The 21,772-nt window shown below is 41.4% G+C and overlaps 1 pseudogene; it reads right to left on the bottom strand.

Moving 5' to 3' along the window:
• Positions 1-21,772, bottom strand: part of LOC147168030 (uncharacterized) — a 45,204-nt pseudogene that overhangs the window by 11,771 nt on the left and 11,661 nt on the right.

Below are 21,772 nucleotides of genomic sequence, written 5' to 3'. Positions count from 1 at the left end.
AGATTAGATTACACATTTTTCAGTTTTACTCAAATAAGGGTGATGCAAAAATGAGTACACCCCTCACCAAAAATTACTAAATCTAGTACTTTGTATGGCCTCCACGATTTTTAATCACAGCACAGCTTCAAGGCATGAAATGAACAAGCTGGCAACATTTTGTTGCATCAATCTTTTTCCATTCTTCAAGAATGGCCTCTTTTAGAGACTGGATGCTGGATAGAGACTGATGCTCAACTTTCCTCTTTAGAATTCCCCATATGTGTTCAATTGGGTTCAGATCAGGAAACATACTTGGCCACTGAATCACTCACTTTTACCCGGTTCTTGTTCAGAAATCCAACAGTGGCCTTAGATGTGTGCTTAGGATCATTATCATGTTGGAAACGTGCACGACGACCAAGGGCACTGAGTGATGGCAGCATCTTTTCTTTCAGTATTCAGATTTTCTCCCTCACAAATGAATAACCAAACCTGTTCAGTATCCTTCATCCATAAACTCTCTGCAATAAAAGTTCCAGGTGAAAGAACTGCTGTGATAGCACATGATTGTCTACTTAACTTAAAAACCTCCAACATATGTTAAAGGGAATGGGGTTAAGAGCAGGTGCTTTGGCATATTGAAGTAGGCAGCTCCCTCCAGATGCCCTACCAGAGGCAGGATTATAAAGTCCCTTCTTCAATCCTTTCTCCTCTGGGAGAAATTCCTCTCTTTCATGGCTGTATGAATTTCACACTGCAAAACAGAAAAGGAGAAAACTTGTGGAGCGTTGGATCTTAAAAAGTGTGAGATTTTTGTTTCAGAACTTTTGGGGAAAATGATTCTCTCAGCATTAGGTCTACCTGGCTACATTGTTTAAAAAAAATGTTGCATAGTCAACTAAAAAGTTGACTAAAGCAGTAAGGAGTGAGGATCGCATCTCACAATATAATCAATAACCATGTTATAGGTTTAAGGGTTAAGCAGTTGCTATCATGTAGGGTTAAACAATTGCTTTCCTGTAATAACTGATGCGTAACCTCGACTATGTAGGGAAAAAAATTGGGTCAGCACAGTGACTAGGGTTCTCCATGAGTATAAATTCTTACAAGATATACATTCATTAGCCTACCACTACAGGGGAACACACTGTTCGAACGGGAAGCACATGTCAAGGGAATCACTGTCCATATTTCTTAAAGCCAGATCAGCACACTTACTGTATCCATCCATCTATCCATTTTCTATCCTCACTAGTGTAGTTGGTGAGCTGGAGCCTATCACAGCTGGCTTTACAACCTGGATGTGTTGCCAGCCAGATATAGGGCACACACACAAACACGTGCACACCCCCACACGCGCGCACGCACCCCCCCCCCCCCCCCCCCCCCACACACACACACACTCATTCCATCATATTCGCACATACTGACATATTGGGAGTTTTCAATTAACCCAAGAAACCTGATTTTGGAATATGAAAGAAAGCCAGAGACCACGTAGAGAAAACATGCAAGCTACTCTCAGGAAGGATTTAAACCTCCAACCTCAGAAATGTGAGGCCGATGCACTAACCACTACATGACCAGGCCATAATATTTACAAAGTTCTAGTTAACACACTTACCAAAAGGGCACTAAAGCATTGGTTTGCATCAGAGATACCATATTCTCAGAACTGGCTGTTGGCCACCACAATTTACATCTGTAGGCTTATTCATCAACCTAAACATATAATACGATGCAAGGTCATGCATAAATCATGGCTCTTTTGTCTATTGGAGCCAACCAAACCCTTCCTCTTTCAATATTTCAGCCCCACTCCTTTCCACTGCACTAACCACATCACATTGTGCTACAAAAAAAAATGATTATCTTGTGCTTAACAGTAATAATATTAATGCAGAATAAGATGAAAATATTGGATCATTTAACAATGTATTATCCATGTGCTGTAATTATTAATTATTGTGTGGCACAGTTGTAAAGTGGTCGTCTCCCAACTCAAAAGGTGTGAGATCGATCCTCAACCCTGACTAGGGCTGTGCAATTAATCGAAATTCAATTACAGGGAGTCCTCAAGTTGTGGTGGAGTTCCGTTCCTACGCTAGCGATGTAACCCAAATTTTGACTTAAGTCGGATTTCCCGGTTAAAGTCGATATTTACATCAAAATACTTTGTACAGTAATTTTAAAAAACATATTTTGCGCGAGCCGGAACCAATATTTTGTGTTTCCGCACAGACATTCAATACTGACGGACGGCAGAGCGGAATTAATTGAAACTTAAACACGGAAATGTGTGATGTTTAGAAAAGGAAAAAAAAACAGTGCAGGGAAAGGCTCACTGCTACTTCTGTTCAGTCAGTCATTGTTCCCTATGTTTATCTGCTACGTCATGCAGCAGAGGTTTGTGCTCTTAAAGGATCTTTGTGCAGTTTGTCACTTTTTTACTCTCGACTGCCACCTCTGGCCCAAAGCGTAACTGCAGCTTCTGTGTCAGGCTTGTTTATGGTGCTAGTACGTGCACGATCTTAAAGCGACAGCCACAGTTGACAAACAAAGACATGCCTTCAAATGAGGTAAGAAAAACTACGCCCCTTTCCACAATGAAACTGTACTCTACTATAAAAGGGAAGATAAAAGCTGGTAGACATAGTCACAGTAAAACAGTCAGGGCTCTTCGTACTCATCTGGGCATTGGTGGAGCAAGCATGATGTAGAAAAAGCTGTAACATGACCTTTTTAAACGGCACAATGCACTTTTAACTCTTTGACCGCCAAAAACGTTTAATAACGTATGTTTTTTAATGGAAATGGGTGGAGGAAAGCCTTGGCCACCTTGATGGCAGCAATGACTTATTTGGACTGGATCGGGTAGGAGTCAGTATTAGAAAAAGTGAGGTGGAGCTAGAGTGTTGAGGGTATAATGGCTGAGGGAGTGGGTACAGTCTGATCATGGAGAAGACACAGATTCGGACAGTCTTTCATCCTCAGAAGACTGTGAAGGTAAGCACAAACTTGCTATGAGATTACTAGTAAGCTAACTTGTCTAACTTTTCCGGCGAGGTGCTAGAAGCATGTGTAACGTGAATGTACAATTCATAGATCGTGGATCATGCTCACAGCGACGTCCCACTGCGGTTTCTATGAGAAAGAGAGGTAAAAATAAAAGTGTTTTCAATACACTGCAACAACAAAAGAAAACAGTCTTTTGATATTATTGTAATTGTATATATTTCTTTCAGCTGTAGCTCATAGGGCTCAAAGTGACGCTTCTCACACAGCTTCTCACAGTGAGCAGAATAAAGGTTAAAAAAAAAAGATTCTCCAACACAGCACTAGTAAAATATTTGATGGTAAATGTCTTCTATAATTTACAGAATGTACATCAGCCCGTGGATCCAAGAAAAAAGGTAAACATATATATTTATATATATATATTGCATCACACTGGTCTAAAATAAATATTATATGATATTGAAATGTATATTTGCAGATCCCAAAAATTCTGGCTGGCATGAAGCAGGCTGGCAGCCAACCACATTCCCCTTTACTGAAAAACCAGGACCACGGGGTGCCGCAGCAGAGCTGAATTCGACCCTGCCAGCTGACTTCCTGCAGCTCTTCATCACGGACAAACTTCTCCAGCACATTGCTGACCAGACAAACCTCTACGCACGTCAGTCCATCCAGAAGAAGACTGACAGTCTGCCACACAGTAGGAGCCGAGCTTGGAAGCCAGTGTATGTGTCCGAACTAAAAACATTTTTTGCACTCCAATTTCTTACTGGGTATATAAACAAGCCCAGTATAGAAATGTATTGGACTCCAGATGAAATAGAAACAACACCATTTTTCATTCACGCGATGCCTCGAAACTGCTTCCAGCTCATCTGGAGTTTCCTTCATTTAAACGAGTCACACAGTTCGGGGGGGGGGGGGGGGGGGGGGACTATTGAGACCCAACACAAAGGTTTTGGTTGTGGCATGGCAGGACAAACATTCATTGAGGATGGTGACTACTTTTCACAACGATGAAATGCGGACAGTGGATGTGTGGCGGAAGGCACAGAAAAGAAAGAGTGCCTTTCCAGAAACCAGTGTGTGTTCTGGACTACAATGCCACCATGAATGGAGTGGATAAGATGGATCAGAACATCTCTTACCACCCATTCACACAAAAAATGTGTTGCCTATCTATTTCAAATATGCATGTTCAATGCATATATCCTGCACAAAACAAAAAATCCTGGGAAATGCAAACACTTTTAGGAGTTTGTACGGCAGGTGGTGAGAGGGTGGCTGTTACCACAAGACAAGGAGGAGGAGGAAGAGGAGGAGGAAGTTGTTGCAGGTATGGGAACTGAAGGGCATGAGGAAGCCAGATGCAACACCAAGTCACCGTATCATGGTCCTGAGAGTAGACTTGATGGCAACATGGCCAAACACACACTGCAGTACATACCTGCTACTCCCTGGAAAAAAAGGCAGGCAAGAAGGGGCAATCGCAGTGAAACTAATCTGTGGTGCAAATCCTGCTCCGTCCCCTTGCACGCAGGGGAGTGTTACACAATATACCACACAAAAATAAAAAATGTGCAGTTGAAACATTCACAAAATTGTAAATAGTAACACATACACACACTACACGTGCACAGATGCACATATTTGTAAATAGTTTGCCAAATTGTTATTTTGCTATCAAAAAACACTTTTTCAATGTTGGTGGTAGTGCTTTATAGAAGTAAAACACTGTTTAGGTGTTTGTGGCATCATTCATGAAAAAAAGTGTCAAATTCACTAGAGTGCATTAAATAATATCGTTTCACAAAAAGCTTGATTTCTACGTATTTTGGTCCAAAGAGAATATGGGTAAAACTAAACTATTTTCTACTGTTGATTACTGAAAAACTGAATAAGGTGGAAACAAACTTTTTTCTGATGAAAGATGAGAGTTCAATCTTTCATTTGGTAGTATCTGTGTTTCCATAGTCCTAACACAAAATGTTCTGTGGACCTTGAAAGATCAGTCAAAATGCTCTAAATCAACTCGCACCTCTTTTTCTGAAAATGGTTGGCAGTCAAAGAGTTAAAGTGACAGTAACCAGACCAATGTTGGTGTATTTGAGGCGGCTTTTGTTACCGATGAATGTGACGTCATTTTAGTTGTTGTTGTTTTTTCAAACCAATATCTGTCCGATAGCTATTGTGCATCCATTGTACGGTGTATTGCCACTGCAGCACAAGCATTAATGTACTATATATTCTAAAAGAAACAGGCACAAAAAAAATCCTTTACTGATGATAAGACATGCAACTATGCTGAAATTAGGTCACAGAATTGATGCAATGTCCTTTGCCCCCCAAAAAATCACTAAATGATTCAGAAGAAAAATCCTTTATACTTGAACACAAGCAGAACACCTGCAGCACCATCGTGTGCCAATCTTTGCATCTGATTAAATCATATAAGAAATACATCTGGTTCTTGAGAAAGAAAGCAAGAACAAGCGAGGGAACAGGCACACTGAAAAAAGTGCAGTGATGATAGCGGGAGAGATAAAAGGTGGAAATGAAAAGGCAAGAGGAGAAGGGAATCGGGGAATGAATAGATTAGAAGTGATATGAAGGAGGAAAATGCTGCAAAAAGAAGAAGAGGTGGCCACCCACTCCTTGTGGTCAGTCGGAGGGCAAAGCCTCTGGGTCTCCCTGTCAGGTCCTTCTGCTGAATGTGCAATTAATATAAATTTGATTGACTTTATTTTCACACTGTTTACATGCATTTTCCTTTACGTGACCATAATGTGGTTGTAAGAATTGACACTTTTCCTCTCCCGGGCTGAAAGACCTTCAGGTTCAGCCCTCAAACAGTCCTTCCTTCCTTCAATATTTTTGTTAGTGCTTTTCAAAGTGTTTCCCATTAATTAAAATGATTTACACAGTAAATTCTGTAGTGTAAATTTGACTGTATTTAGAGTTTTGAAAAAATAGACTCAGTTTCGGAGTAATATTTATTTACACTTGGAAGAGAGTAAAATAAAGGACTGAAAAAATAAAATAAATAAAAGTCACTCAAGGGTTGCGGAACAAACTCAGGACCTTCAGAGACAGCCAATTTACTCCCTGAGCCACAAAGCTGCTGCTGTGTCTTAGTATATCGCTTGTGTCAGCTGGAATCTTCCTAGCTCGATGTTTTTGGTCTCTTCTTGGAGATAAGTAAACAGTGGGAGGGACCATAGCTCAGGTGGTAGGTAGTGTGGCAGTCTCCCAAGCTGAAGTTCTTAATTTTACTGTCTTCCAAGTGTAAGCATTACTCTAAAACTGAGTCTATTTGGTCCCACTCCAAATAGTCTAATTTACTCTAAATAGAGTTAAATTTACTCTACAGAATTTACTGTTTATCATTTGTATTATTTAATTCTGTCCCCAATGGTAATCAATAAGAGAATCAATAAAGAAATGGATCAATAAGCAGTCACGATAATGGAGTATGTTTATGTGTGCTCACTCAGTCGCACTTTTTCCATAAATCTAACAAAAAGCCACTTTATAGAAAATGTGCTACAAAAAAAGAAAATAATTCTGCTGCCAGTGCTTTCATACAAACCCCATGTGTACTGTGCTCTCCCTTTATGCCCGTTTTGTATTTGTCTGTTTGTGAGCAAGCAACTGGCTGGGACAATTTAACTACAAATCCTACACATGAATTTTTAATGTTGATAAATAATTTGCAAACTATGTCACACCATACTGACTGCTAATTTAGATGCTTTAAAACAACTCCATACTGTGTATTTGGTTTAATGGCTTTCTGGTTGCTATAACAACAGCACGTGGTGGTAGATATCATTGGGGTTATTTTATTTTTATATCAATACAACAAAATATTGGTTTTAGTGATATCGCTGGTATCAATGACTATCGTGTTGTGTGTATTCCCATCACTCTCAGCAGTGATAATTTCATTACATTTATTTTTTAAGTGGATACTCTTAAAGACTGAATTAATCCCCTTCTGCTCTCAAATTCCTCAAAGTTATAAAGACTAATTGAAAACTTTTCAATGCGCATTATATTCAAGCATATATACAAATGAGTATTAACAGGTTTTCTGCATAATAAATACATAGGTCAAATGCATATACATGTATTTGCCTATAGGCTTACGGAATAAATATTGAATTTCCCTTACGGAATTAATATGCTATCTATCACATCTGTTTAAAAGCTCCCAAGTGTCTTAATAACAACACAATTCCCCAGGGTAAAGAAATACAGCACAATTTACACACTATATTTTCTGTCTTGCTAATATGAGCTTGTTTTCAGAGGACTATCTCGTGCAAGTGAACCAGTAAGCCTTCATCCCACGCCGTATACTGCTAGGCCAATGACTAGTATGGTATACAGTATACATTATGTGGTGCAGCGGACACAAATAGGCCTACCCACCACCTCAACAACTTTATCCAGCAATTATTGATGTGCCGCTAGTCAGAAGCAAACACTGTCTGTAAGATAATGCTAATCTGTATGAGCAACAAAACTCAATGCAACTCTGCTTAACCTTTGGCTTTGAAATAGTATTTCAGACAATGTAGCCCAACTGTTGCTTAAAATATAGCTCTGGATGAGTTGCTAGGTCATAGGAGCAAAAACTCAAGTGTGCACGTGGTTATTGTGTAAATTAGTAGAATTGCGAAGACACAATTTGTAAAATTGCGAAGTTTATTAGACATGTTTTCAGAACTAGGCAGATAACAAAATATCGGCATTTAATTTCAAACTTGGTGGGTGGGCAGGCACTGTAGAGACAACTATTGATATGCAAGCGATTAATTTTTTTTTATTATTAACCTTTTATAGCACTACGCTTCCAAGGTTCCCAGAATCTATAAAAGTGGAATATGAGGCAGAACTACAAGTTATCTGGCTTTTCTTCTGTGTGATCATTTTCCACATTTGGTTCTTGAGGCAAACCCTCTCACTATTTCAAAGCATGCTTAAAACCTTCCTCTTTGATAAGCTTAGAGTCTGGGCAAACCTTGTCTTGGGTCATTCATTAGTTAAGCTGCCATAGGCCTAGCTGACGGATCTATGATGATTCACCGAGCCCATCTCTTCCTCTCTATCACTTCCCATACGCTCTCATGTATAATATCACTAAAACTCACTCCCTCCCTCTCTGTGTGCTTTGGCGGCTGTGGGGCTTAGGGTGTAGGGACGGTCGTTCAGTAACCAGAAGGTCGGCTGTTTGATCCCTGCTCTCCCCAAGTCATGTGTCATTGTGTCATTGTGTCCTTGGGCAAGGCACTTCACACACATTGCCTCCAGTGCTACTCACACTGGTGTATGGAAGGTGTGAATGTTTGGTGGTGGTCGGAGGGCCGGGCCGTAGGCTCACACTGGCAGCCACACTTTCGTCAGCCTGCCCAAGGGCACCTGTGGCTACTTAAGTAGCTTACCCCCACCCACAGTGTGAATGTGTGAGTGCATGAATGATGTATCCATTCCATTGTAAAGCGTCTGAGTGTCTAGAAAAGCGCTATATAAATCCGATGCATTATTATTATTATTATTGGTTATTCTGGGTGTGACCACCTTAAAATTATTGTTGTCAATACAATTACTGATGATGAACAACCATCTGTATTGTGATATACACATGCATATTCATGACATTTGACCTCGGCTTTTAACGCATCACAGTACTTAAGACGGAAAACAAACACTGTTAGTTTTTTTTTTTTTTCTTTCAACCACTGAAAATGTTCATTGGCTTCAGACCTATCCATACATATGTAGTTATAATTTTTACAAAGCAATTAAAACATTGAAACTGTAAAAAAGTTACAACTATGAAGAATTTAGTATGAACAGAATGTATGCAAATATAACAAATTAACAAACAATAACAACAACAATAATAATAACAACAAACTACAATAACAACAACAAATTACTAACTTTATTTTAACAGTTCAAACATGCCGTCTTCGTATGCTTGTTGCATATTGCAACGCCACATTTCACACAGGAGTGTGAAGCCTGTAATTTTTCAGTGCAAAGCCCACACTGCCGTTGTTTTAACTAGGGCCTCGCTGGGGCCACAGGTGCTCCTAGAGCTGGCAGTGCATCCACAGCTGGCCGCTCAGCCAGATTTTCTTCAGGCTCTTCCGACCTCTTCCTCTTTCTCCGTGTCATTTCTGGCATGACCAGGGCCTCGGCCAACTCTTGTAGAAACAGCCGTCGTCCAAACAACTTTTGCCGGTTCCAATTTGGCTCCACATGTGTAAACATCACAAAGGCGTTGTATGTGTATGTGGAGTAAGCACCACATGCTTTGACAAAAAAGTACTTATTCTGGTCCAAGTGGTCAACCGCACCGCTGCATTTATTATAATCAAGGTTTATTTGTGGCTTCTTCTGTTTTCCCTCTGGAACCTCTGGGTCGTGGTGCCTCCAGAAAGTTTTTGCCTTTTTTTGGTACGTATGACACAAAGGCCAAATTTCTCGTGAATGCAAACAAGCTGGAATGAAATAAAATAAAATAAGTTTATTTATATAGCACTTTTCATAGAAATGCAAAGGCCAAATGAGAATACAACATAAAAAGAACCTTGAGAGTGGCTGCCTACTGGTTACCCTAAGGAGTGCTGGAGGAAGCTCCCCTTTATTTTTCCTCAGGGTGCCGACCCATGCTATTTCTTTCTTCTTCAGTTCTTCGGCCAGCGGGAAAGAACAAAAAAAAAGTTATCGGTGTGCCCTTCGAAGGAGACGCACAGGCGCAGTACCACGGCCATTCCCACATTTGATGAGCGCATCGTCATCATCGTCGTAGCGTAATTAGGTCATAATTACGGCGCGTGCGTGGGTGTGTGTGCGCGCGCTTGCGTCTTTGTGAGAGATGAAGGCAAGGTTATTTGGGTGTGAATCTGTAAATGTTGCCTTCATAAGCGTTATTTGTCCGCTTTTTGCCCATTTCACACGTTATGATGGCAACAACTTCTATGGAGAAAGTAAGTCTACTTTTCTCATGGGCTGAATAAATCTATGTATCTGAGGTGAACAGCTCACCTGTCAATTACACATGGATTTTTGTTATTCGCGGTCCTGACCGGTCTCTACCCCTGCATATAGTTGGGGTCCACTGTTACTGTCCAAGTTACATTATTTTAATAGTATGGTGATTGGATTACTTAATAACTACTTCTTTTTTTTTTTAACAACGAGAAACTGTATCAGAAGAATACAATTTAAAAGTAAACCTCCCAACCCTGCTTATATAGCATAACATGACCATGTATAGATAGATATTTTATTATACATTGATACTGTTTTTTAAGTCTGCTTGATTGTATCTCTAAAAATGCATCAAATTGATGTTTACATTTTTTGCATTCCCAATTACCCTCCTAGAGCTGTCGTATACTTGTCACATTTTTCATTACAGATTAATGCCTAAATATTATTATTTAAAAAAAATCAGTGTGCGCGCTACTGCCCTGCAAAATTTGTGTTAATTGACCGCAGTCAATTAAAAAAAAATGTTTTCAGTCAAATGAATTTTTTTTTTTTTTGCTTTAACCCTTGTTTTAATTCATTCGTTCCCGCTGCTTGAATCAAATAAGTAACATGATCCACTTCTTCTTCCTTCCCTTGCGTTGGTGATATAAGTGGCTAAATTAAAAGTAGCCCATACGTCAGCTACACTAAAGCCTTAAATAAACAAGTACTCGAGGCACACAGGAAAAATCCCCTCTGATTTGTACCTAAGGTATCTGTGGCGGTCAATATATGCTAAATAACCATTTCAGCCTTTAGTTCCTGACCAAAAAACAGCCACAAAAGCTGAGACCGATACCTGTATTGATACCTGTCGCGAGTACCGATACCATTAAATATGTCTGATGTCGGCCCGATACCGATACCTGGTATCGGTACTCGCCCATCCCTAAAAAAAAAGAGGAAACAAGTCCGTGATTCAACGCGTTGCTGACTGAAACGCAGATTTACATTGTTGCTGTCTAAGCTCCTACCTGGAATGGGGACAAGGTATTTGTGTTGTTTTATTGTGATTTTTCATGACATGAATACCTCGTAAAAGGAGTTTTTGTGTTATTTTCCATTGAAGTTAAGCTAATGATAGCACCTCATTAGTGGTTGTTTAATGCTACTAGCTGTCTGTTTAGCTAGCTTTTCCACATGTATGACTAAAAGTTGTGTTGAAGGTGTATTTGACAACTTTTAAGGACTGTCATTTATGTTTATTTGTTTACGGTATAGCTCTTACGGTGTGTCAACAAATAGAACAAGGAAGGAATGAAGTTCGCTTCACCATTGTCTGGCTGGGTTTGCTAAACCCCCACATTCATATATTAGATTTCCCGTATTTTTACGGCCATAAAGTGCACTTAACTCTTTGACCGCCATAAACGTTATAAAACGTTTAGCATAAACCTACGGAAGGGCGCCGAGGACGTTAAAAGACGTTCACTATGTTTTTTTGTTTTTTTTTTGGAAACGGGTGGAGGAAAGCCTTGGGCAGCTGTGCTGAAAGTATCAAGCAGATCTGGTTAGTATAATGACTCGTTTTGGCCCCTAGATGGCAGCGATGACTCTCTTTGCACAAGGTTGGATGGGCCGCCCACCGTGGGCGTCAGTAGAAGACGTGAGGCGGAGCTAGAGTGTTGAGGAGACAATGGCTGATGAAGCCACAATGGCTGATCAAGCAACCGGTTGCAAGCAGCTCACGCTTGAGCATTTTTTTCAAAGACGGAAAGCATCGATCAATACTAAAAAGCGCATTGATGTCGACGATGATGATGACTCCGAGCTTGATGCCAAAGTTGGAAGCCTTGACGCGACCGTTATGATCACGTAGTAAGCCTCACCGGCTAAGCGCGGCTAGCGCTGCTAACGCCGGAAAACGCGCACAATAACCGACCGGGTACTTCTACACAATCGGACATTCGATCGGGCGATGGAGAGTTGTCGAAAAGAATCGACCAATGCAGATTGATGATGATGATGATGGTGAATCCCGAGGTTGACGCCACAGTTGGACGCCAAAGTTGGACGCGGCCTTTATTCTCACGTCATAAAGCATCACCGGCTAGCGCTGCTAACGCCGGAGCTGCACATGCGGACATTTTGTCGGACAATGAAGAGTACCCCGAGTCCAATGCATATTCATCGGAGGAGCGGGTACAGTCTGATCACGGAGAAGACACTGTTTCTGGACTACGATGCCACCATGAATGGAGTGGATAAGATGGATCAGAACATCTCTTACAACCCGGTATAGCAACTGAAGGACATGAGGAAGCCAGACGTAACACCACCGTAACGTAACCGTAGCATGATCCTGATATTAGACTTGATGGCAACACACACTGCAGTATATACTTGCTATTCCCCGGAAAAAACGGCCTGCAAGAAAGTGGAGCACGCGAAGAGGCAATCTGTTGTGCAAATGCTGTTGCGTCTCCTTGCACGCAGGAGAGTGTTACACAAAAAGAAAAACTGTCGTTGAAACATCCACATATTTGTAAATAGCACCACAGTTGCACACATTTGTAAATAGTTTGCCAAATTGTTGTCAAATTGTTACACTGTTGAATGTAAATAAACGTATTTTGCTATCAAAAAACACTTTTTCATTCTTGGTGGTAGTGTTTTATAGAAGTAAAGCACTATTCAGGTGTTTGTGGCATCATTCATGGACAAAAAGAAGTGTAAAATTCACTAGAATGCATGAAATAATATCGTTTCACTAAAAGCTTGATTTCTCCGTATTTGAGTCCAAAACAAGCGAAATCGGGTGAAAATAACCATTTTCTATTGTTGATTACTAAAGAACGGAATAAGGTAGAAACAAACTTTTTTTTCTGATGAAAGATGAAAGTATAATCTTTCATTTGGTAGTATGTGTGTTTCCATAGTCCAAACAGAACATTTTCTGTGGACCTTGAAAGATCAGTCAAAATGCTTAAATCGACTGGCACTCACAGCATCCCTTTTCTGAATACGTCTGGCAGTCAAAGAGTTAAAAGTCTTACATGTTCTCAAAAATCAATGGCGTGCCTTATAATGAGGTGTGCCTTTATTGTGCACGAGTTCCAAAATCTAAATGTTGTGCGAATTCGGTAAGCGCTCCGCTTGACTGACTGTAGGGGAGCATTTCCGCGGGCACATTGCTAAGTTATAAACAGGAAATGCGGCCCTGGTTGAAGACTGTCAGGCATGATGAGAACCCGAAAGAGTCAACTGAAAGATGACGTATTGGTGCTTTTGCTTTAAGAAACTGCCACCTATGGTCATTAGACTGGGAGGCAGCGCCGGGCGAGTTACACCACAATTTGTGAATGGCTTGTGCATGCTTGGGCTAACGTGTCTGCTTGCACTGTGGTTCGAGCTCAAAAAGTTATTTATTTTTCTTATTTTATGATATGAAGATAATACAGCTTTAAACAAGAGTTAACCTTGGCAGTGTCACGAAGTAATCATAAGCTATATTTACAATATTCAAATCATGACAGCTCCAGTTTTGGGTTAATTAGTACTATTTTACAATAATTTCATTTGGGTAAGACATAATCCACAATTTAATGATGTGAGTTACCGATAAGCAGTTATTGTCTCTCAAACTCCACCAACTCTTCCACTCTTTTCACGATCCGTATTTCTTCTGAGAAGATGAATCTTTTGTTTGACACTCTTTTGTCTATGTGTTCTCGATAAATCTATTCTTTCTCAATTGTCGCGCCCTTCTGGCAATGTCAGCATTTCGTTTTGTAAGATTTTCATTGACGTAGACATGTTTATCTTTAAACTTGTCGCTATCTCTCGAAAGAGCAATCTTTTTCTTCCTGTCAACAAACCTGATCAGAACTGCCAGTGGTCGTGTCCCCCCAGTTGGAAACGAAAAGCACATCTGGGCGTGTGCTGGATCCACAATTAATCCCAAATCTCTGAGTTGTCAATTGATTGGCTAAAAAGTAGGAGGAAGTGATGAAAGTTCTCATTTGGCGAATCAGCGTGCATAGACCGAAGAGGAGGAAGTGATACGTCTTCATTCTGCAAATCAGCGGGCAGGATTCAGTCACGTGACTCGGTGGCGCCAGCCGTGAGGAAGACGGGAGAAGTGTTGTGACACCATGGAATCGAAGTCTCGTATTAGTGACTAATAAACTTAACAAGATTTAAGTCCACGTCCCTAGCCTGGAAATTATTTGGGATTGTAAAAAACAAAATAACATCTTAACGTGTGCCGAACAACAAGCACCATATGGAGGATTACGTGACTTTGAGACTCCACATGTACGACTACCGCAAAAGATAAGATAAGTAAAGCAGCCGAACACAATCAGAAAAGCCTCACTGCATTGAGCTAACACACACTGTAATTGACAAAGCAAGTAAACATTGGCAATGCCTCACAAACACCGCTTTTTTCCAAGCGAGTAAAAGTTGACCGGATGTTCCAATCCATATTGGCCTAATAATCAATTTTTACACGCTTGTACTCCGTATCATAGCTACATTTGCGACTATATCACGTGTATTATGTGCAAGACAACTGCAGAAATTGCCTGTCAAAAGATTGCGGCTGCATTTGTTGTCATTACAATATATGCAGGATGCTGGCTCTTTCTTACTATATTATATATATTATATATATTCATTCCATCACCATCAAATCGACATATATAAAAACATATATATTCTGACTGCTGTAGTAAACAGGTTTTGTCGTTGTGATTTCTGTAATATTTGGCAGTGGTGCACCAGTACTTAGTGCAGATTAAAATGTGATGATGTAAATGGGTGAATGTGAGGCAAAACGCTTTGGGCACAATATGGTGTAGTTAAAGGCGCTATATAAAAAGTAGTCCAATTACCAGATCTGTTATTATGGAATAATAAAAGACATTTAATTGACAAAGATTCAGAAAAATCAATGAAAATGCCTCATATAGTCTGGAAATAATAATTAGCTTTCTTTGTTAAATGTTGCAGTAGAATATTGTTGTAAAATGTTTTGCAGAGGATGTATGGAGCAAATTAAAATGTAAACAAGAGCTGTTCAAAAACGCTGTAAATAATTATTCTGTGAAGCGAGTGCAAATTTACAAGATTTCTTTTTTGAAAAAATATCGAGATATTTTATTTTGCCCCATATTGCCCACCCCTACCAGTACCAATATCAAACCTAAATTTGTAGCCAGCAAAACTGACTCCGCACCATAATTTTTAAGTACCGGTAATTGGAAAACAAAACAAATGTAGCTTGGCGGCTCAATCCTTTTTCAAAAGGGTCACAGTGCACAGCGTGTCCATGCCGCACAGATACAGACACACAGACAGCTGTGGCTGCAAACTCTCACGCTCTTGCAGAATTTAAACTCATTGCAAGGAAACAAAACGCACGCATTGTTGTCCAAGCTTATTATCCCTACATAACGACAGACAGGGTGCACCAAACAGACACACAGAGAAAGTCTGTCCGCAAATCAATGAGGCACTGCTGGTGTGGCACACATCCTTGCAGTTGCATTACGTGATTGTTTGAAGTTTATTTTGAACATAGTCATAAAAACGAACTAACAAAATAAAAAATATATAAATTAATAACACAAACAAAACAAAAATCCATGTAATATTCCTAGTGAAAACATGAACTGCTCGTTCTAAAAGGTGATTACATGAACACATTACCTTATATTTTGTCTGTGGATCTAGATTAGAGTGCAGACAGTAATTATGCTAGTAAATTTTGCTTTGTGACTACAAACGTACGTGTGACGTAATATCCAGTCTTGTTAGCGTTTATTCACAAAACTTGTTTCCATAGCCAAAATTCGCATTTTCCTTTTTTTTCAATAACCTTCAAAATCCACCCTGAGTCAGCCCGCCTCACCACTTTCATTACACCATTTGGTAGGTACCACTTCAACCGTCTGCCATTTGGTATTTCAAATGCTCCAGAACATTTCCAATATATGATGGTTACGGAAGTTACAGCAGGACTAGACTAGATGCTGTTCTCAAGCTAGTGGAGAAGGCAGGCGTGACGCTGAACATGTCAAAATGTGAGTTTGGCAAAAGAAAAGGTGGGGGGTGGTACGGGTTGCTGGGTGGGGGGGGGGTGCTGGGGGTGGGGGGGTTTGGGTCCTGGGGGCGGCTGCGGCTGGGTTGTGGTGGATGGCGAGGGTGGATGGGGGGCGGGGGGAGCGGGGATTGTGGGCCGGTGGGGTGCCTGGCGGGCCTGCCATGCCCCGTCCTGCTGCGTTGGGTTGTGGGCGCGGGCCGTGTTGGGGTGGGGGGTGCTCCTGGCTCCTGGGTTTACTCTCCGGCCGGTGGCCCCTGCAGGGCCCGGGGGGTTGTCCCTTGGCGCTGCCGTGGCCTGGGGGGCCCTGAGGTGTTGTGCTTGCTCTGTCCTGGGCGGGGTCGACGGCTCCCCTCTTTGGTGGAGGTTTTCATGCATGCCAGATCCACCACACCAGCATCTATCGAAATTCAAACACAATCTGCTTCCTCCCCTGGTCGTTGAATCGGTGGGGGCTGATGTCTGTGGATCTTACTCTGCTTCATCTATCCTTCCTTCCTTTCCTCAGTCTCTCCTTTGGTCTCTTGAGGTCTCCCTAATTTGTTGGAATTGAGATGTTTCTGGGGTTGGTGAAAGACTCTGGTTGGTAACCCGGTGGGTAGTAGGTAATGTCTGGTCGGTGCTGGATTTCACTTTCCTTTATTTTCTTTGATCCTTGGATGGATGGGGGGTCGTGTGGGGTGCGGGGGTTGTGGGCCGGTGGGGTTGTGGGCCGGTGGGGTGCCTGGCGGGCCTGTCGTGCCCCGTCCTGCTGTGTTGGGTCGGGGGCGCGGGCCGTGTTGGGATGGGGGGCGCTCCTGCTCCTGGGTTTGTTCTCCTGCCGGTGGCCCTGGCGGGACCCGGGGGTCGTCATTTGGCGCTGCCGCGGCCTGGGGGGCCCTGAGGTGTTGCGCTTGCCCTGTCCTGGCAGGGGTCGACGGCTCCCCTCTTTGGTGGAGATTTTCATGCATGCCAGATCCACCACACCAGCATCTATCGAAACTCAGACACAATCTGCTTCCTCCTCAGGTCATTGAATCGGTGGAGGCTGGTGTCTGTGGATCTCACTCGGCTTCGTCTGTCCTTCCTTCCTTTCCTCAGTCTCCTTCGGTCTCTTGAGGTCTCCCTGATTTTTATTTTTTTGGGGATTTGTTGGAATTTAGATGTTTCTGGGGTTGGGGAAGAATTCTGGTGGGTGGCCCGGTGGGTGGTGTCTGGTCGGTGCTGGATTTCACTTTCCTTCTTTGGTCCCCTTGGGTCTCCTGACGGCGGTGTTCGGTTTAGGTGAACGGTATGGGATTTTTTTCCTAATAGGTTTTTGGTGAGCTAACAAATACACGCACGCACGCACGCACGCACATACACATACTCACCCACATACAAAAAAAAAAATATATATATATATATATATATATTTATAAAAAATAAAAAAGGGCAATGATGATGACATTACCGAATGAACAATACTGAGTTCTTTAAAAAAAAAAAAGTTTTTAGGTGAACTAATGAGTACACACTCACACGCACACACGCACACGCACATACAAAATAAAATAAAAATATACAAAATTATTAATTAAAAAAAGAGCAATGATGATGGCATGTCAAATCGGTAAAATTACAGAATGAACAATACTGAGCTATTGGGAAAGAAATAAAAAATAAAATAAAATAAAAAAAACAAGAACTGTCCACTGCTCCAGTACTACAATTCTACGACCCGAATAAGCCACAGAAAATCTCAGCGGATGCCTCTTCATACGGGCTGGAAGCAGGCTACAGAAAGAGGGAGAGATGTGGTCACCAGTTGCCTATGCTTCGAGGTCACTGAAACCTACAGATCAGCGCTACGCCCAGCTGGAAAAAGAAGCACTGGCTCTCACCTGGGCTTGCGAGAGGTTCAATGATTTCATCTTGGGTCTGGATTTTGAGCTTGAAACGGACCACAAGCCACTGGTGAGTCTTCTGGGAGGACAAGCTTTGGATGCGCTTCCACCGTGAATACAGAGGTTCTGTATGCGCCTAATGAGGTACTCCCACACTATAAAGCACATCCCTAGCAAAAGTCTCACCACTGCTGATACACTCTCACGCTCACCACTTACAAACAGCATTACTCACACAGACACCGAACTTATGGAAGACACTCACATTTATGTTGAATCTGTTGTTGCACAGGGTTGGGGAGTAACGGAATACATGTACCGCCTCGAGTTGCCACCTTGGATTTGTGAAAAAAAGGGACACCTGACCAAGCTCGGGTACTTAACAGTCAAGCCTGAAATTATTCATACCCCCGGCAAATTTTTAATACATGGACATTTTAGCATGACAAAATCCCAAAACGCACAGCAAAAGTGGTTAAGAAATGGCTCGCGCAGGAAAATATTTATGTTTTGTAGTGGCCCAGACAGTTGAAAATCTGTGGATGGAACTACAGATCAGGGTGATGACAAGAAGAGCTCATTGCTAAAGAAGAATTGGCAAAAATATCAGCCGGGTCATGTAAATATGGATGCGTTTTATTTGCTGTAATAGCCAATAAAGGCTTTTCTATTGATTTGTGAGGAGAACGGTATGAATAGTTTTGGACGTGCCACTTTTTGTTCAAATCTATATAAAAGGAGATTTTTTTTTCAGAGAGAGACTGCAATGCAATGTTTGTCCCTCATTACAAAACAAACTGAATTTAGTAATCTTTATTATTCAGCTAGTCACACACACACTGTAAACTACAAACAAGGCATGCACTCTAAAAAACAAGATACAAAAACGACGTGGCAACGTGTATTGCACTATTCTAGAAAAACCTCTATAAAAAGGTTCTATAAAAAGCCACCATGTGATACAAGTGTCGATATACATACCTTCTTGTTAAAGTTTTTTGTTCAAATCTATGTAGAAATGTCTGAAAATCCGACTGTTCTTCTCTGCACTCTTTCCTCGTGACTCACCAACTTCCCTGGCTACCGTGAGAGGAGGACTGAAATTGCCATAATGATGATACTTTTTCTGTAAAGGACAAAGGCTTAGCTTTTAGTCACCATTGGAATTTTTCAGATAGCACAAACGGTGCCAGAGTTACGGTAATCCAAAGTGCACCTACGTAAATGTGCCGCCAACGGCACGTTTGGTAACAGTGTGTTCCACAGTAGCACAGAGGACATTTTTAGACTACAGAATTAAGGAAATCAAATTAGCTTTTGGCATTCTTCATAAAAAAAAAACGGGACAAATTGTGTCCTGGGAGGGATTTTTATTTTCCCAGGACAGTTGGTCAAAAAAGAGAACAATTCTGGGAAAAACTGGACGGGTGGCAACTCTAGTACCGCCGTTACGTAATCAGATTAAAACAATTTATTTTAACTGTATTCCGTTATAGTTACAGGAAAACATATGTAATCATATTACAGGTACATTTATTAAAAATGTCCCCTTTTTTTTTTTTTGAAAACAAAATAGGGATTACTTCGAGGGATTACCATTTCTACAATGAGAGAGTGAGAGAGAGCGAGTGCGAGAGAGAGAGAGAGAGAGAGAGAGAGAGAGAGAGAGAGAGAGAGAGAGAGAGAGAGAGGGACATGTCAGGGAGGTGGGGATGAACGAACTGACTAGTCGTGTCCTCCACACGCAGGCAGTTTGAAAAAGCTTTACAGACAGGAGTAGGAAATGGCAACCGGTATTCACTGGAATTTACTCGTCTTGCTGAAGGAGCAAAAGTTTTATCTATCTGTCTGTCTGTCTGTCTGTCTGTTTGTCTGTCTGTCTGAACTGTGAGGTGTGGTTGCTTTCAGTGACAGTTCGAAAACAGCATATGGCCTTCAATCAATCAATCAATCTATCTATCTATCTATCTATCTATCTATCAATCAACCAATCAATCAACCAATCTATAGCCTACATGCTTTTTAATTACACAGGATTGTTGCTATTTGTAGGCTGCCCGGGTTCCTATCACCCCCGCAAATAGCACATTGTATATAATATATATTGTGGTTTTTTTGTGTGTTTTTTGTCTTCATGAGCATACTCTGTATTGGAGTAATCCAAAGTATTCAAGTTACATTACTTTAATATTATGGTACTTGGATTACGTTACTAACTACATCTTTTAGCAGGTAACTTGTAACTGTAACAGAATACATTTTAAAAGTAACCCTCCTAACCCTGGTGTTAGAGGGGTATCCACAACCAACAAATATCTGGCAGATCTTCAAGATCAACTCCAGTCCGACAGTGTGTGTTCTCAAATTATAAAGTACACTACAGAGGGTTGGCCCGATCATAACCAGCTACATGGAATGGTGAAACACCACTGGCCTGAGAGGATGTTCCTGAGTGTGCACAATGGACTGCTGTTAAGGGACAAAAGGTTGGTAACCCCTGCTAACATGAGAAATGCTGTTTTGGACAAGATACACGAGGGTCACCAAGGTGTATTGAAGTGTAGATAGCGCGCCCGCCAGGCAGTGTGGTGGCCGGATTTAAGCAGTCAGATCAGCGAACTTGTGCTAAAATGTCGACATTGCATTTGGGAAAGAGTCAATGTAAGAGAGCCATTCTTGCCCACCGAACTACCAGAAAGAGCATGGCAGAAGTTAGGAGCGGACTTGTTCACTCTAAAAGACAAAAATTACCTGTTAGTAGTGAACTACTTTTCCAGGTATATAGAGATCGCCCTGCTCAGCCCAACTCGTTCAGTCAATGTCATCGAGCATCTTAAATCAATATTTGCATGTCACGGAATACCGGAAATACTGATCACAGACAATGGAACACAATTTGCTTGTCGGGAAATGAAAGACTTTGCAAATGAGTACTGTTTTGAACATGTGACCAGTAGTCTCAGGTACCCCCAAAGCAACAGCAAGGCAGAGAGAGCTGTCCAAACAGTCAAAAACCTCAAGAAGTCCAGTGACCCATACCGTGCCCTTTTGGCCTACAGAACAACAGCGCTGGCAAATGGATACAGCCCAGCACTGCTGCTAATGGGGCGTAGACTCCATACCACCTTGCCAATGGTTCCGGAAGCTTTGCAACCTTGTGTGCCAGAATTGCAACAACTACGTCATGTGGCGAAGGATGAGACAAGATGTTTCGACAAAAGACACAACCAGAGACTTAGACAAATTGTTGCCGGGACGCTCTGGATTATAGATGCAAAAGCACAAGGTACAGTGACACCTGTTCACACCACACCACGATCCTATGTCATCAGTGGACCAAAAGGAGCAACGAGAAGGAACCGCAGTCATCTTGTTCCGATGCCAATCGATGCCAATATCAGAGACTCGAAAAGAATCACATCTGCCCGATTCAACTGATAACACTCCTAGAGAGACAGAACCAGGAGCACCACAAACACCAGGTGTTGTCCGAACCAGGTCTGGGAGAGACGTTATAAGACCATAGAGACTGGCTCTGTAAATGTTACAATTGTAATGGATATGATCAATTTGAGTTTTGTATATGCCATTGAAACGGTGTAAAACGTTTTGTATGAAAATGTTATAACGAGTTGAGAAGTGAAAGGGAAAAAAATAATGTTATTAACTCTTTGACTGCCAAGCATTTTCAGAAAAGAGAACATTTGGGTGCCAGCTGATTTAAGCATTTTGACTGATCTTTCAAGGTCCACAGAAAATTTTGTGTTTGGACTATGGAAACACAAGATGCTACCAAATGAAAGATTGAACTCTC

The sequence above is a fragment of the Leptonotus elevatus genome, chromosome 9 (assembly GCF_054856555.1).
Source record: "Leptonotus elevatus isolate MCC_2025b chromosome 9, RoL_Lele_1.0, whole genome shotgun sequence".
In the NCBI taxonomy this organism is placed as follows: Eukaryota; Metazoa; Chordata; class Actinopteri; order Syngnathiformes; family Syngnathidae; genus Leptonotus; species Leptonotus elevatus.
This window is presented reverse-complemented; position numbering and strand designations above follow the sequence as displayed.